Here is a 14,489-nt window from a genome sequence, read left to right on the forward strand (position 1 = left end):
GGGGTCACAGTAAAATTAGGGGTTAAAACCCCATTTAAATTAATACCTTTCATGCTTGGCAGACAATACACAGAAAGAGAACCCAATGGATTTTGATTAGGAGGGCATTTCAGAGTGGACACACTCTCACAGAGAAGGACTTGTCTCTTGAACATAGGAAGCTGCCTTGTACTGAATCAGATTAGTGGTCCATCTAGCCCATGGGTAGGCAAACTAAGGCCCGGGGGCTAGAACCCAATAGCCTTCTATACCGGACCGTGGACAGTCCGGGAATCAGCATGTTTTTACATGAGTAGAATGTGTCCTTTTATTTAAAATGCAGCTCTGGGTTATTTGTGGGGCAAAGGAATTCGTTCATTTTCCCCCCTTCAAAATATAGTCCAGCTCCCCACAAGGTCTGAGGGACAGCGGACCGGCCCCCTGCTGAAAAATTTGCTGATCCCTGATCTAACCCAATATTCCCATCACTAACCGGCAGCATCTCTCCAGAGTGCAAGGCAGGGTTCCATGCCAGGGACTGAACTAGAACTTTGTGCAAGCAAAGCATGTGTTCCAGCTCTGAGCTATATTCCTAAAATAGCACCAAGGTCCTTGAAGCTGATCTTCATTCCTAGACAAGCCCATAGGGGAGCAGGGGATCCTTAAACTAAGCCGGTCTTGAACCATTTATGTCTTCAAGGACTAAAACCAATGCTTCGAATTGAGCCTGGAGGGACATAGACAACCAACGGAGCTGCCCTAAGATAGGTGTTCTATTCGCTGGCCTGCAAGCACCAGAACAAAACATCTGGCTGCTACATTCTGGGACCAGTTGAAGCTTCTGAACCGTCATCAAATGCAGCCCCACATAGAGTTCATTGTAATCCTAGGCTCTTCTGGCAGAAAGAGCACTTAAACTATCAAGCACCTGTAGCATAGATGACTGAAGCCAAATCCGCTTCTCCAGATAAGATTGCTTATCCGGTGAAGCTGACAAAAGGCACTGCAAGCAACTGCTTCCACCTGAGCATCCTGGGAAATCAGTGAATCAAGCAGTACCCCCCAAAGCTTGTTCCTTCAAGGGAAGTCCAGCCCCACCTAAGACAGGATGAATAACTTCACCTAGATCACCAGTGTCCACAACAAATAGTTGCCTCCATCTTATCTAGATTAAGTTACATCCTTTTAACTCCTCCTTCTGTACGCACTCATGAACTGCCCGGTTTATCACTTCTGCTGCTTCCCTGGAGCTGGAAAATGGGGAATGAGCTGGATGTCATCTGCAAACTGGTGGCAACTCAGAGGCCTGAGGCTTCAGATGACCTTACCCAGCAGTTTCTTGTAAATATTAAAAAACACAGGAGACAAGATGGAACTTTGTCGTTGCCCACAGGCCAAAGCCCATCAGCTTAGAACAGCAGTCTCCCAGCATTAACATTTGGGTTCATCCTTCCAGGCAGGAACAGAACCACTGAGGAGAGCAGTATCACATAAGCCCATCCCAAACAGATGGCCCAGAAGAATCCCGTGATAGACAATACCAAAAGTGGCTGAGATATCCAGGAGAAACAGCAACATAGCACTCTCTGTGTCCATCTCCTGATGCAGCTCATCCACAAGAGCAGCAGTGGGGAAATTCTGGGCCAGGCAGCCCAGATCTTTATCTGTCCCCACCCCTGTAGGTCAACTTTGACAGGTGGGTGGCACATCCCACCTGCCAATCACCTGGCAACATTACGATGTCAAAGGCTTAACAGATGGTTTGTCCTGCACACCTGTCAAAGTCCCTTTCCCAAGCACCCGATAGCTGGCTGGGTTTTCAGGCATGTGGGAGCCAAAGTAAAGGGCGAGCCAGTGTGGTGTAGTGGTTAAGAGCGGTAGTCTTGTAATCTGGGGAACCGGGTTTGTGTCTCCGCTCCTCCACATGCAGCTGCTGGGTGACCTTGGGCTAGTCACACTTCTTTGAAGTCTCTCAGCCCCACTCACCTCACAGAGTGTTTGTTGTGGGGGAGGAAGGGAAAGGAGAATGTTAGCCGCTTTGAGACTCCTTAAAGGGAGTGAAAGGCGGGATATCAAATCCAAACTCTTCTTCTTCTTCTTTGCAAGCAGAGGCTAGCAGAGCTGCTTTCTGCAGGGATCGGCTGCACAATAGATTCCCCCACAGAGAACTCAGACACCCAGCCAATGCAGTTTTGTCTCTACCTGCCCCACATGTGATGCCCAGCATGGGGCAGGGACTGTGGACAGCATCATGGGTCAAATTTGGCATGTAGACTGAAGGATCCGCACCCCTGCACTGTGGCTACCAAGTTGGATTTCATTCCGAAACAAGGTCTAAAACCAGACTGGAATGGATCCATATAATCTGTTTCCTTCAGAAAACCCTGGAGCTGAGATACAACCATGTGCATTAATACCTTAGAGTACGGTATGGAAAACTGCAGGTAGTGTGATCCTCATAGATACTGCCAGGCTCAAGAGTGGATTTCTTTAGTAATGGTTCCACCACAGCCACTTTCATCACCACTCCCTCTCTGAGGAATGCATGTACTACACAGATTAAACCTGATCCATGTGCTTATGGCCTTGCCGCACACTAAGGCATGGACATTGGTGTGTGTGTGTGTGTGTGTGTAGTCCTTTGCATCCAGCATCTGCTTATGACTGTGATGCAGAGAGCTACAAGAACAGAAGCAAACCGCTCACACAAACAGCCATCTCTTCATTCTTGCTGTGTGACCTAGATCACATTTCTTCTTCCTCACCCCTTCCTTCTAATCATCCATGTCACAAGGCTAAAGATTTTCTGGCAAATACAAAGTAGAACCTGCACAGGAAAGGCTACTTGCACATTTTAAAATCTGATGTAAGGTTTGAAGCTTATTTGAAAACAAAATCAAATGCAAAGATGTATAATGGAAATAGTCCAAACATGGAATGGAATATGCCTGTCAATTTATTTAAAGAATGCCATCGAGTTAAAATCTACCAGTTAAGAGGTGTCAGGGCTTTCTGGCCTGCCTTACATTACTGATGAAGTTGTACAAGAATTAGCACCTAAATAGAGTCACCATGAGGACATATTGGGATGCTACTGCTCAGTACATGTGATGGTCCAAGCGAATGATGCTCTAGGAAGTAAGCATAGCTACATAGAAGAGAAGAAGAAGAGTTTGGATTTGATATCCCACTTTATCACTACCCGAAGGAGTCTCAAAGCTGCTAACATTCTCCTTCCCCTTCCTCCCCCACAACAAACACTCTGTGAGATGAGTGGGGCTGAGAGACTTCAGAGAAGTGTGACTAGCCCAAGGTCACCCAGCAGCTGCATGTGGAGGAGCGGAGACGCGAACCTGGTTCCCCACCACTCTTAACCACCACACCACACTGGCTCTCATAGTTTTCTTCAGCCTCCAGATAACATATACTCAGCATTTGCTAACATCCGATCAAAGGAGGCAACAGCTGGCACAAAAGACAGTCCTACACCAAAAAAGCCAAGCTCTAGTGGCAGCCCTGAAAACTCTTCAATAAAAGTTCCACCATCTTGAATTAGAGAGATCACAGGCTGACGGTGACCTAAACTGCCCGTCAAGAGAAGCTGCCCAGCATAAAAAGGCTTTTTAGCATGACTTAAATGAGAAGGATGTAACTCACCAGGAAACGATGCAAGAAATGAAAATTGTAAGCATGCAGTTAGGGGCAGCACAGTCTTGTTACTGTTTGCTGGAGGAGCAACTTGATTACATGAGAAAAATGACAGTCAATGCAGAGTTGGAAAAGAAACTGCTTCTAGAACAGCAGACCCAGATTCCGAAGGAAAAAGGCCAGAATCAGTGCAAAAAATGGACAAGCTTGAAATTCTAGAAAAGGAATGCTAGAGACTTACTAGCACTCAGAAGACTGCACAAGTAAGTAAATACAAGAAAATCAGTAGTTGGATCTCCTAATAACATTTAACATTTGCAAGACTGAAGTGAAGTGAAGCTGCAGTTGTGGATCTTGATGCTCTAATGGCAAAGGGACATAGCAGGAGAAGTGAGTGCTGCTGTTACCTATACATGTATGCCTCTTGTCCCTGATGCCTTCTCCATATTCCTTAGCTCCACTGAAGACACTGTGTACTTTCATTCAAGCAGTAGCAAGTCTGTTCAATCTGACTCATCTCCATGCCAAGGCAAAAGTGTGGTAGGTCCTTATCCGAGAGATGTTGTTTGCAGATGACGCAACCTTCACAGCCCACTCTGAGGAAACTCTACAGAAATTCATCAACTGTTGGGCTTGACCATCAGCCTGACAAAGACCAACAGCCAGTGCTCCACACATAAGTGCTGATGACCACATGCTTGATGATTTTGTCTACCTGGGTTCCACCAAAACCAGCAACATCTGCACTGATGCTGAGCTGGACAAGTGTATTGGCAAGGCAGTCATGGCAATGGCTCACTTTCCAAAAAGGTATGGGAGAATGTGATGCTAACAACCAATACCAAGATGAAGGTCTACCAGGCTTGCATGTTGAGCATGCTGTTTTATGGAAGTGAGCCGTGAGCAACTTAAGACCTCTCAGCCTTCCATACATACTGTGTCAGGAAGATTTTGGGCATCACATGGCAGGACAGAATCTCAAACAAAGATGTGCCCTTCAAGCTCACATTCCCAGCATGTTCTCACTTCTGCCTCAACAACATCTATTTTGGCTTGGTCATGTCCAAAGGAACAGAAGACGTCACAGTCCCCAAAGATGGACTCTATGGGGAGCTGGCTTCAGGCACCAGACCTGTTGGCAGACCAACTCTGTGTTACAAAGATGTCTGCAAACAAGACATGAAGACTGGCAACATTAACCCCGTCATATGCCGATGACCGCGGTGCCTGGAGACAGTCCGGTTGTTTATCCACAGCAGTGACCAGAGGAGGAATGACTGCTGGGAGGACTGCAGGGAGAAGAAATGCCATGGTGCATCTGCAGCAGCACAACCGGGCACCTTCATCTGCCCCAGCTGCAACAAAACATGTCTCTCCCACATCAGTCTCTACAGCCACAGCGGGCACTGTAACTCTCCAACAGTTTGACTTCACCCCTCCATTGTCTCCCTGGACCAATGGATGCCAACAACAACAACATTTGGTGGGCAGAGCTACTTGTTTCTGTTGTATTTTTGTATTTTGGATCTACTAGTGATTAATATGGTCCCCGTATGCTTTGTTCTGCTTTAAAACGTGGGTTCTTAATTGTGATTTTTGCATTTATTTCTTTTAATGATGATGATGATGTGAACCATTCAGAGATTTTGAAGTGGATATAAGTTACCTAAATAAAATAAAAATAAAAATTTCTAAAACGCTTGTTAATACTCAAGTGCTTAAGATTGGGCTAAATTTTATGTTCTCATGTGTCCTTTTGGGGGGAAAACAATGGGGGGAAAACATTTTTTTAGAAAAAAGAATTAGACTGAACCATGAATCTCCCTGTCAAAAGAGCAGGCTGTCATAAAAGAGAGCATGGCTGAATAGGAAAAAAAGAAAGAAAGAAATGGTAAAGGGAACAATGCTCTTCACTTTAGTTCTTATGAAATGAGAGTATGCATTTGAGGAGGAGGAGGAGGAGGAACCAGTCATCTTATAGAAAGCATTTTGATTTTGCCAGTTTCATTGAAAAGGTTTAAGACGTTGTTATGGGAAGTCAGTGAAATTAAAAAGCTATTGAATGAAAATAAAGTACTATTCCCCTGCTTTGGGACTCAAGCTTTCTATTTGTGGAGGTGAGAATACCTGCAATTTATCACCCCTGTACCAGCAATGTACGGTATATCTACCCTTGGAAGCAGACTTCCATTTGCACAGCAGATAAAGTGTTGAAGTGCCAGAAGCATACTTTTGTCCTGTATAAAGTAGGATTGTAACCGTTGCCTTACAATGTTTTATATTTTATTTTTTTGCATTACATTTTCTATTTGTGCACATTGTAATTCAGTGGGTAGTATATGCAAAGTTTAGGGTGGGTGGTGTGGTGTGGTGTGGGAGACCAGTCTTTTCAATAGCAAATAATAACTATTTCTATCTACAGACTGACTGCATATCTAAATGTGTTGGTTTAACTGCTGCCTTGTTTAAAAATCACTAATGTACATTCAGGCATATTTTCTGGCTTTGTCGTCTTGGTTTTTAATGTTAGGAAGAAATACTCATTTTCTGTAGTACTCAGACGGTACCTACATCTCTGCAGTTGTTCCTTTCATGGACCTTATTGTCCGTATATGTTTTTTGGCATAAAGAGCTGCATTGTCTCTCTTCTCTAACTTGACTTTTTGAACCTCTCTCTCTCTCTTTTATTCCAACTATGAGAAGTAGCCCTTCAAGTGCTTTCTTACATGGTCTTGGGTAGTGGCAGATGTGCTTCTTTCAGGTTTGCTATTCTCAGCACTCACCTGTTTACTTGCTTCCACTGTTCTCAGCACAAGAGTTACTAGCATGAACCTTCTCCCTCCCGAGCATTTTATTTTATTCATTGTATTTAAATCCATACACCTCTTTTTCTACTGCAAGAGCACAAAGCATCTTAGAAGCCCTTCTCAAGACAGCTAGCAACACAATAGCACGAGGCATGCTATAGTGAATTAAAACTAATTGGTGAATCAGAGCATATTGACACATCACAATCTGCACCAAGCAGGGAAAAACAAATTCAGGAAGGCTTGGGTTAGAGAGGTAAACCAGTTGTGTGATGTCATCATTGGAAGAGCCCCAAAGAATCAGATTCTGAAAGAATTATACAGCCCATTTCTGAGTAATGGGTGGAGACTTTCACTGCAAATACAGTGGTACCTTGGGTTACAGTCGCTTCAGGTTACAGATGCTTCAGGTTACAGACTCCGCTGACCCAGAAATAGTACCTCGGGTTAAGAACTTTGCTTCAGGATGAGAACAGAAATCGCATGGTGGCGGTGCAGCGGCAGTGGGAGGCCCCATTAGCTAAAGTGGTACCTCAGGTTAAGAACAGTTTCAGGTTAAGAACAGACCTCCAGAATGAATTAAGTTCTTAACCTGAGGTACCACTGTAGTGGTAGCACCTGGAGCAACGTCTCACTAATTCACCTTGATGCAATTTAAAGGGATTCTTCATTAGCAGGGGTGGAGATCATAGCTGCCAACGTTTTCCCTTTTTTAAGGGAAATTCCCTTATTCCGAATAGGATTTTCCCTTAAAAAAAGGGAAATGTTGACAGCTATGGTGGAGATCCTGTAGCTCTGTAGATTTTGCTTGGACTCCAAAGCCCATCACCACCACCCCACCCCAAAGCCAGCATGGCCAGTGGTCAGGGATGATGGGCATTGTAGTCCAATAACAACTGTAGGACCACATGTTTCCCATCCCTGCTTCAACAGTGGCCTCATCTCCTCTGAAGCAAAGCTGCTCTCCTGGGAGCAACACACCACACCTGGTCCTTGCCACACCTCATGGTCCAGCAACTCTCTCCAGCCACAAGAACGCAGTGAGCCATAGGATGGTCTCTCAGTAACCTCTCAAAACAGCAACATGAGACTTCATTAAAAAAAAACATGGGAGATACCCCTCTTTGGGCTAAAGCTCTACACATAAAGAAGAGGGGGAAAGCATGCCACAAAGTGATATAAGCATTGTGAACAATGCCAGATTAGTAAACCAGATTGCACTTGCAATCTTTGATAGGCCTGTATTGTTGCTGATAAAGAACTTGAAGATCGGGTCCATTATCTGCCAACAGAACGGGGCAATATTTGGTGAAGTCCCCTCACCAGTTCCATCAATTATGAATTTTGCTACCCACAGGCAACAGGTAGAAATTTAGGAGGCCATTTTATCTTGGATGTTATATATGAACTGTGATTAATGTCTTAGTTTGTGCTGTAATAGCAGAGAAGTGTAGCTTCTCTGATTTTATACACCTGTGATGTTGGTGTGGTTTAGTCAAATGTGATGATTGATCCTAATTATCTGCAATGTATTTAAAATGTTTTGCCTCATTTGTTGCATACTTGCTGTGATCTTATATTCTGGTTGTATCCTGTTGAGTGTATAGGTAAGACACAACATGAGATGGTTTATGCGCATAGATTATTTATCTTTTCATCTATTGTGACTGGAATGTTGCTTTGTATTATTCAGTATTATGGACTGATGAACCTGTTGCGAAACCGGCTTAACATCTGGAGTACAGGTCTTCTGATCTATTGTACTACTTTCACCGTGGGACGGTGAGGAGGTGCCCGTCTGCGACTACTACTTACGTATGACCCCTGCCTCTACATATGGCCATGTGAATAACCCTTTCTTGCAACCGTTCCCACTTACAGGACTTTGCACTTCCAGTAGATAACTAACTGTAGAGCGATTTACTTGTTTCAACTGTGTATGACACTATTACTATATACATTATTGGCAGAGTTGTGCCACTGGTTCCAGGCTTTGATATGCACGTTGCACTTTAATTTGCTGAACTAAGTAAAATGGTCCTTTATATTTGGTGTTTTGATCTAATTTCTTTATGCCATTTACATCCCCCGCCCAATAGTTGATATGAGCATGATTGTTAAAAGAACAATAATTAGCATTTTGTACATCCTGCCTTTCCTCCACCATGAAACTAAAAACAGCATACACAGACACACCTGGGCTGAACCTTCTAAAAATATTGCGATGCATCTGGAATTTTTGCTACACAATCTAGTGCGATTTGGAATACAGTTGCCCAATACAGGTAAACATTCACCTCAGCACTGGAGTTTTCTTCCTAGGGATGAAGATGAATGCTGAACAATATCCATAATAATTGTTCCTTACCAGTTTCCCAATGGAGTCCAGGATTCAGCTGTTCTGGTGCCATTCACATTTAAGGAGTTACTACCTGGTAGTGGTGCAGCTATTTCATTATTTTTTGATGCTGGGTTTTGTGCCAGAAAGAGATGTGGGGCAATATCATGGAGTGGTCATCATCAATGGCCTGGAACAGCAAACAGTCAAGTGGTTTCACTCAGGGTCACAGGGTTTCTAAATTACACAGATCAGTGTCGGTTTTAAATATTTTCAGAATAGAAGCTGCCATTTGTCCCCAGCCATGCAGTGAAAACTGGGGGGGTGTCGGGGGGCGTGTCACATAGTTCTTGTGCTGCAGTGGAGAGGGATGATTGGGGAACAGCATGTTCAAACTCTAAGGACACTTAACATACAAAGGGCCCCACTCTAAGGCCAAGGATCTAGCTAGACCAGCCTTCTTTTCCCAATAACAGCCATCCAAGGTGTGCCTGGGAAACTTGTAAGTGGGGCATGTGAAGGCAGCCTGTGGCTTGTCTCCAGGATCAGGCATTCAGCGGGACAGTGCTCAGTTAATCAGGTCCGTAGCAATTCTGCCTTGCACAGTTTGTGCCTCTCCTTCCATAGAAATACATTTTAGAGTCAGCTCCTCCGTTTTAGGCTAAATATTTTCTTTGTGCGTGGACATGCTTGTTTGTGAATCTTTACGTTTTCTGAATAATTAAATGTGTATTCTAAGGCCCGCCCTCCCTCTTTAAAGGCAAGGTGGGGGTAAGGTCAGTCCCGGGCACCAAATGTGGCCCTCCAGACCTTTTTCATTCAGCCCTTAGGGAAGTCCCACCAGTCCGCATCTTCTCCTCACCAGCCCTGATCCATGTCCTGCCTGAGTGCTTTCGCCTGGCTGGAATGTGACAGAGACTCTTGCTTGCTTGGAGGTAAGATAAGAGAGCTGCAGAGGTATAGAAAACTCTGGGGCTTTTTGCATGGAGGGAGGGAAGGAAGGAGGGTTATTGGTTTGGTTTGTTCTTGCTCTTATCTTGCATTTTTAGGCTGTGAACCACTCTAAGATCTACAGATGAAGGGTGGTATACATATTTAATGAATAACAACATCCTACTGTAGCTTGATAAAAATCACATCCATCGACCCACTCTCTTTTACATCTGCCAAGCATGGGCATTTGACTCCCTAGAAGGTTCTCTACAGTGGAAGGAATTCCTTAGGCTGAAAAGGTTTTCCCTTCTCTGCATTTAGGATACTGGGGGATTTAGAACTCTGGGAACCCCAGATTTTGGCTAGAGTAGGCCAAAGATTTGGGTGTGCAACAGTGAAAACACTGCTTTATACTAAAAAAATATTTCTTTTTAAAGTATCTGAACACTTTTCAATTTTCTTAGAAGAACCCATTACCAGAGCAGGTAGCTGTCTTATCTTGCTTGCAACTTATTAAAATGTTAAATTATATGGTCACTTTATTCAACCATGCTTCAGCTAATTAACTGGTGCTGTGAAAGGTAATTTTGCATATACTGTGGTACCTCGCAAGACGAATGCCTCGCAAGACGAAAGAGTTTTTTGTTTTTTGAGTTGCTTCGCAAGATGAATTTCCCTATGGGCTTGCTTCGCAAGATGAAAACGTCTTGCACCTTTTTCTTAAAACCGTCAATGCATTCCTATGGGAAACCATCAATGCATTTCCTATGGGAAACCATGCTTCGCAAGACGAAAAATTCACAAGATGAAAAAACTCGCAGAACGAATTAATTTCATCTTGCGAGGCACCACTGTATTTAAACTCCAGTTGAATTTACTGTATTTTTAATCTCATCATCATTTAAATTGAACCAACCACATCACACCAGTCCATGGAATCATAGAATTATAGAGTTGGAATAATTATTATTCCAATAAAATATTAAAATACAATAGTCTGTTAAACATTAAAAGCTTCCCTATACAGGGCTACCTTCAGATGTCTTCTAAAAGACTGGTACAGTGGTACCTCAGGTTAAGAACTTACTGGTAATTCGTTCTGGAGGTCCGTTCTTAACCTGAAACTGTTCATAACCTGACGTACCACTTTAGCTAATAGGGCCTCCCACTGCCACCATGCCACCACCATGCGATTTCTATTCTCATCCTGAAGCAAAGTTCTTAACCCAATGTACTATTTCTGGGTTAGCGGAGTCTGTAACCTGAAGCGTCTGTAACCCGAGGTACCACTGTAGTTGTTTTTCTCTTTGACATCTGGTGGGAGGGCGTTCCACAGGGTGGGTGCCACCACCAAAATGCCCTCTGCCTGGTTCCCTGTAACTTGGCGTCTCGCAGTGAGGGAACTGCCAGAAGACCCTCGGCACTGGACCTCAGCGTCCGCGCAGAACGATGGGGGTGGAGACGCTCCTTCAGGTATACTGGAAGGGACCACAAGGGTAATATCATCCAACCCTGTGTAATGCAGGAACTTCTGTGTGTGTGTGTGTGTGTGTGTGTGTGTGTGTGACAACTGAGGATCACATTTTATGCATCCGTTGATGTAGATAGACTCTAGTCCACACAAAAGCTTACGCCTTAATTACATGTATGAGTCTTCAAGTGTGCTACAGTGCTTCTTGATCTTTTCATATTCAACAGTAACTTCCAGCATCTCTTGCTTGAATGCTCATGTCACTCGAAGACAGAAATGTTGTGGGCAGAAATGTTAAATCACTGCTTTAAAAACTTGTGCTTAAATAGCTTTCACTGTTTCACCCTAGTGAAGTTGAGAGGAACTTTGGCAAACGTTTGCCATCAGTCGCAACTGTAAAAAGTAGCAGACTTCTTCAAATGCCAGTGTGTCAAACACTCAGCAGATGTTGAGAGTCTCCTCCTCACTTTGCCTTTCTAAATGCTTCTGGGACTTGTTTTCTGCACTTTGGCTGCCATCTAGGGGAGAACGATGCAAAACGAAGAGATTATATTTAATGTTATCTAGAAAATCATTGGTTATATATGCCCATGATGATATATGCTAAAATGCGGCTACTAAACTGGAGTGTACTCCATGTACTTATCATCACCAAGAGCAGCACAACACTGATGCTGACCTAGAGCCCTGCTGCCTGTTTAATCTGCTTCTGAAGATGATGGCTAAAGGGCACCATATTGAGTCACTATTGTATATCTGGCAATGTCTTCTATTACTTGGTCTTCTCCTCTGATTCAGAGAGAGGTGGCAATCTTTCCACCACATTGGGAGTTCTCTCCTTCCGTACAGATAGAAAGTTGCAGACAAAACTATGGAGTTTCCCAAGCAGAGATAGGGTAACATGCACTTTGGACAACCTAGAAGGCTTAAGGCAATGTTTTTCAACCTTGGTCTCCAGAGGTTATTGGCATACTCCTAGGGATAGAATTTTCTGAACGCCTTCTTGTGTTTATCCACACAGGTATTTTTTTTTTGTTTTCCAATTCCTGTCTCATTCTTCAACCTTGATGAGGTCTCTCTGCCCCACCCCCCACCATTTTGGTAAAAATACAGTTCCTACATATTACGTGCATCATATAATACTGATTTATAGAGGAATGATTCCACCACATGCTTATGAAAGGGATATAGGCACTTCATGACAGTGAGGTCCCAGGAACCTGTGATTCTTGCAAGATGTTCTCCTTAAACTCTTCTGGTAAATGGAAAACTCTTTTGGGGGGCCTTACACTTGGGAAAGTACTTGGTGTGGCATTGCCTACTCCCTGGGGTTGCCCCTCAGCCTGTTAGTCAATTTCCCAGGGTAGACCCATCTTTCCCCAGGAGCTGTTTAATATCTGAGCCCAGAGAGTCTGGGGAAATTGTCTCCCTCTTCCCCATCCTCCTCGTCTAGGAAAAGCTCACTTTCCTCCCTGTCTGAACAGATGGATCTTGCAGTCTACTGGGATCAGGGATATCCTGGGCACATGGGTGCTCCCTTCAGGTGCATTTCAACCCTTTCCAATCCTACCTGCCCACTGCCAAATGTCCAGATGCCTCCAAGGCTAAAGAAAATGGACACCAGGCGAAAAGGAGAGATCTATGGAGGCAGGAGAAAACGTGGCAAGCAGAGGGAGTGGAAAGAGAAGTTAGGAAAGAACAAAGGAATATCCCTTCCAAAATGACATCCCCAGCTTTTCTCTTTTCCCATGCCTGGAGCTGCCAGACAGAGCAAACTGCAGCGGAGCTGGAAGAAAGTTGAACTGACTAGGGGTTGCCCTGCGCATCAGCTGTACCCTCTCAAAAGTTTTGACTTCCTGCCAGCGGACAGGTGGGTGGTGACAACCCACACACAATATCCCCCTTCCTCCACTACAGGAGTGCAGGTGGAAGTCCTTGCAAGGGCTTCTGCTGATGGGACACATTAGGTAAGTCTTGCCTAGCGGCAAAGGCCTACAGCTGCACACAAGGCTGTTTAATAAACAAATCTATCATCCCAAAATATAGAACTAGTACCATCTAGGGTCTTACCTTATCCACTCTTGAAAAGGACAACTATGGAAGAGCTGAGCAGGAAACAAACCTGGTTTCGAATCTTCACTCCAGAACCCAAATTTCTTACGAACAAACTGGAAATCTTTTCAGCCCTTCCAAAACACTGAAGTATCTTGGCAAGAATTTGTTTTGCTATAAATTGTTCAGGGAGGGGTGCTTATCCCATTTGAAAAACCCTGTTGCCTTTTCTAAAGGAGTGGTGGGAAACCAGTAGCCCTATAGCATTCATCCCTGAAGTGATTCATAATAATAATAATAATAATTTTTTATTTATACCCCGCCCTCCCCAGCCAAGGCCGGGCTCAGAGCGGCTTACAAGCAATAATAAAAACAAGATGAATGATTACAACTTAAAAACTAAAGTAAAGTAAAGTAAAGTAAAGTAAAGTAAAGTAAAGAAGTTTTCTTTAAGAGTGGACACACCACTGCTTCCTTCAGTTCCCCTGGGAATGTCCCCGTGTCAAGGGACAAATTGATAATTTCAACCAGGGGGGTCCACGCAACATCTGGACACTCTCTAATCAGCCAAGACAGGCACGGATCAAGGAGGCAGGTGGTGGGCCTACTAACTTGGAGGAATCTATCCACATCAGTAGGGTGTATCCGATCGAAATGGTCCAACACTGGACCTGAAGTCAGTCGAGGGGCCTCCAGTTCAGTCACTGTATCTAAATTGGCAGGGAGGTCACGGCAGACACTCCAGAAACAATTTCATGACACTCCAGAAACAATTTCCAAAGTGCACATGTACTTTTATAAAAGACTTTTTTGAATATGGAAGCAGTGGTAGAAGATATGGTTAATTTTACTCACATGGGCATCTGATGCATAAGCAGCAACTTGCAGACCAGAGGCTGTACATACAGGGACTTTTCTGTGGTGGCTCAATTTTTGTGGAATGCTCTCCCCACGGAGGCTTGCCTGGCACCTCCTTTACATACCTTCAGGTACTAGGCAAAATCAGTCTGCTAACAGGCCTTTGGCTAAAGCCCTTTAAACTGTGGGGGGCTTTATTACTTTTGCTTGCTATTATGTTATGTATTTTTCTTTTTATATTGTAAACCACCCTGTGATCCTCGGATGAATGGTGGTATAGAAATGTAATAAAAAAAAATAAGAATGGTTTTTTGTCTAGAAACTAGTCTTACTACCTGTATCTAGTGTGTTTTCCTCACGAGATCAACAGCATTTGACACATGCTTGTTAAAGCCTTCTTACA

At 43.9% G+C, this 14,489-nt stretch overlaps 1 protein-coding gene across 1 annotated transcript in view; it reads left to right on the top strand.

The window, feature by feature from the left end:
• The window catches only part of TSHR (thyroid stimulating hormone receptor), an 89,201-nt gene that overhangs the window by 65,240 nt on the left and 9,472 nt on the right, over nucleotides 1-14,489 (top strand). The window lies entirely within an intron of this gene.

This window comes from Podarcis tiliguerta (assembly GCF_965153285.1).
Source record: "Podarcis tiliguerta genome assembly, chromosome: 1".
Taxonomy (NCBI): Eukaryota; Metazoa; Chordata; class Lepidosauria; order Squamata; family Lacertidae; genus Podarcis; species Podarcis tiliguerta.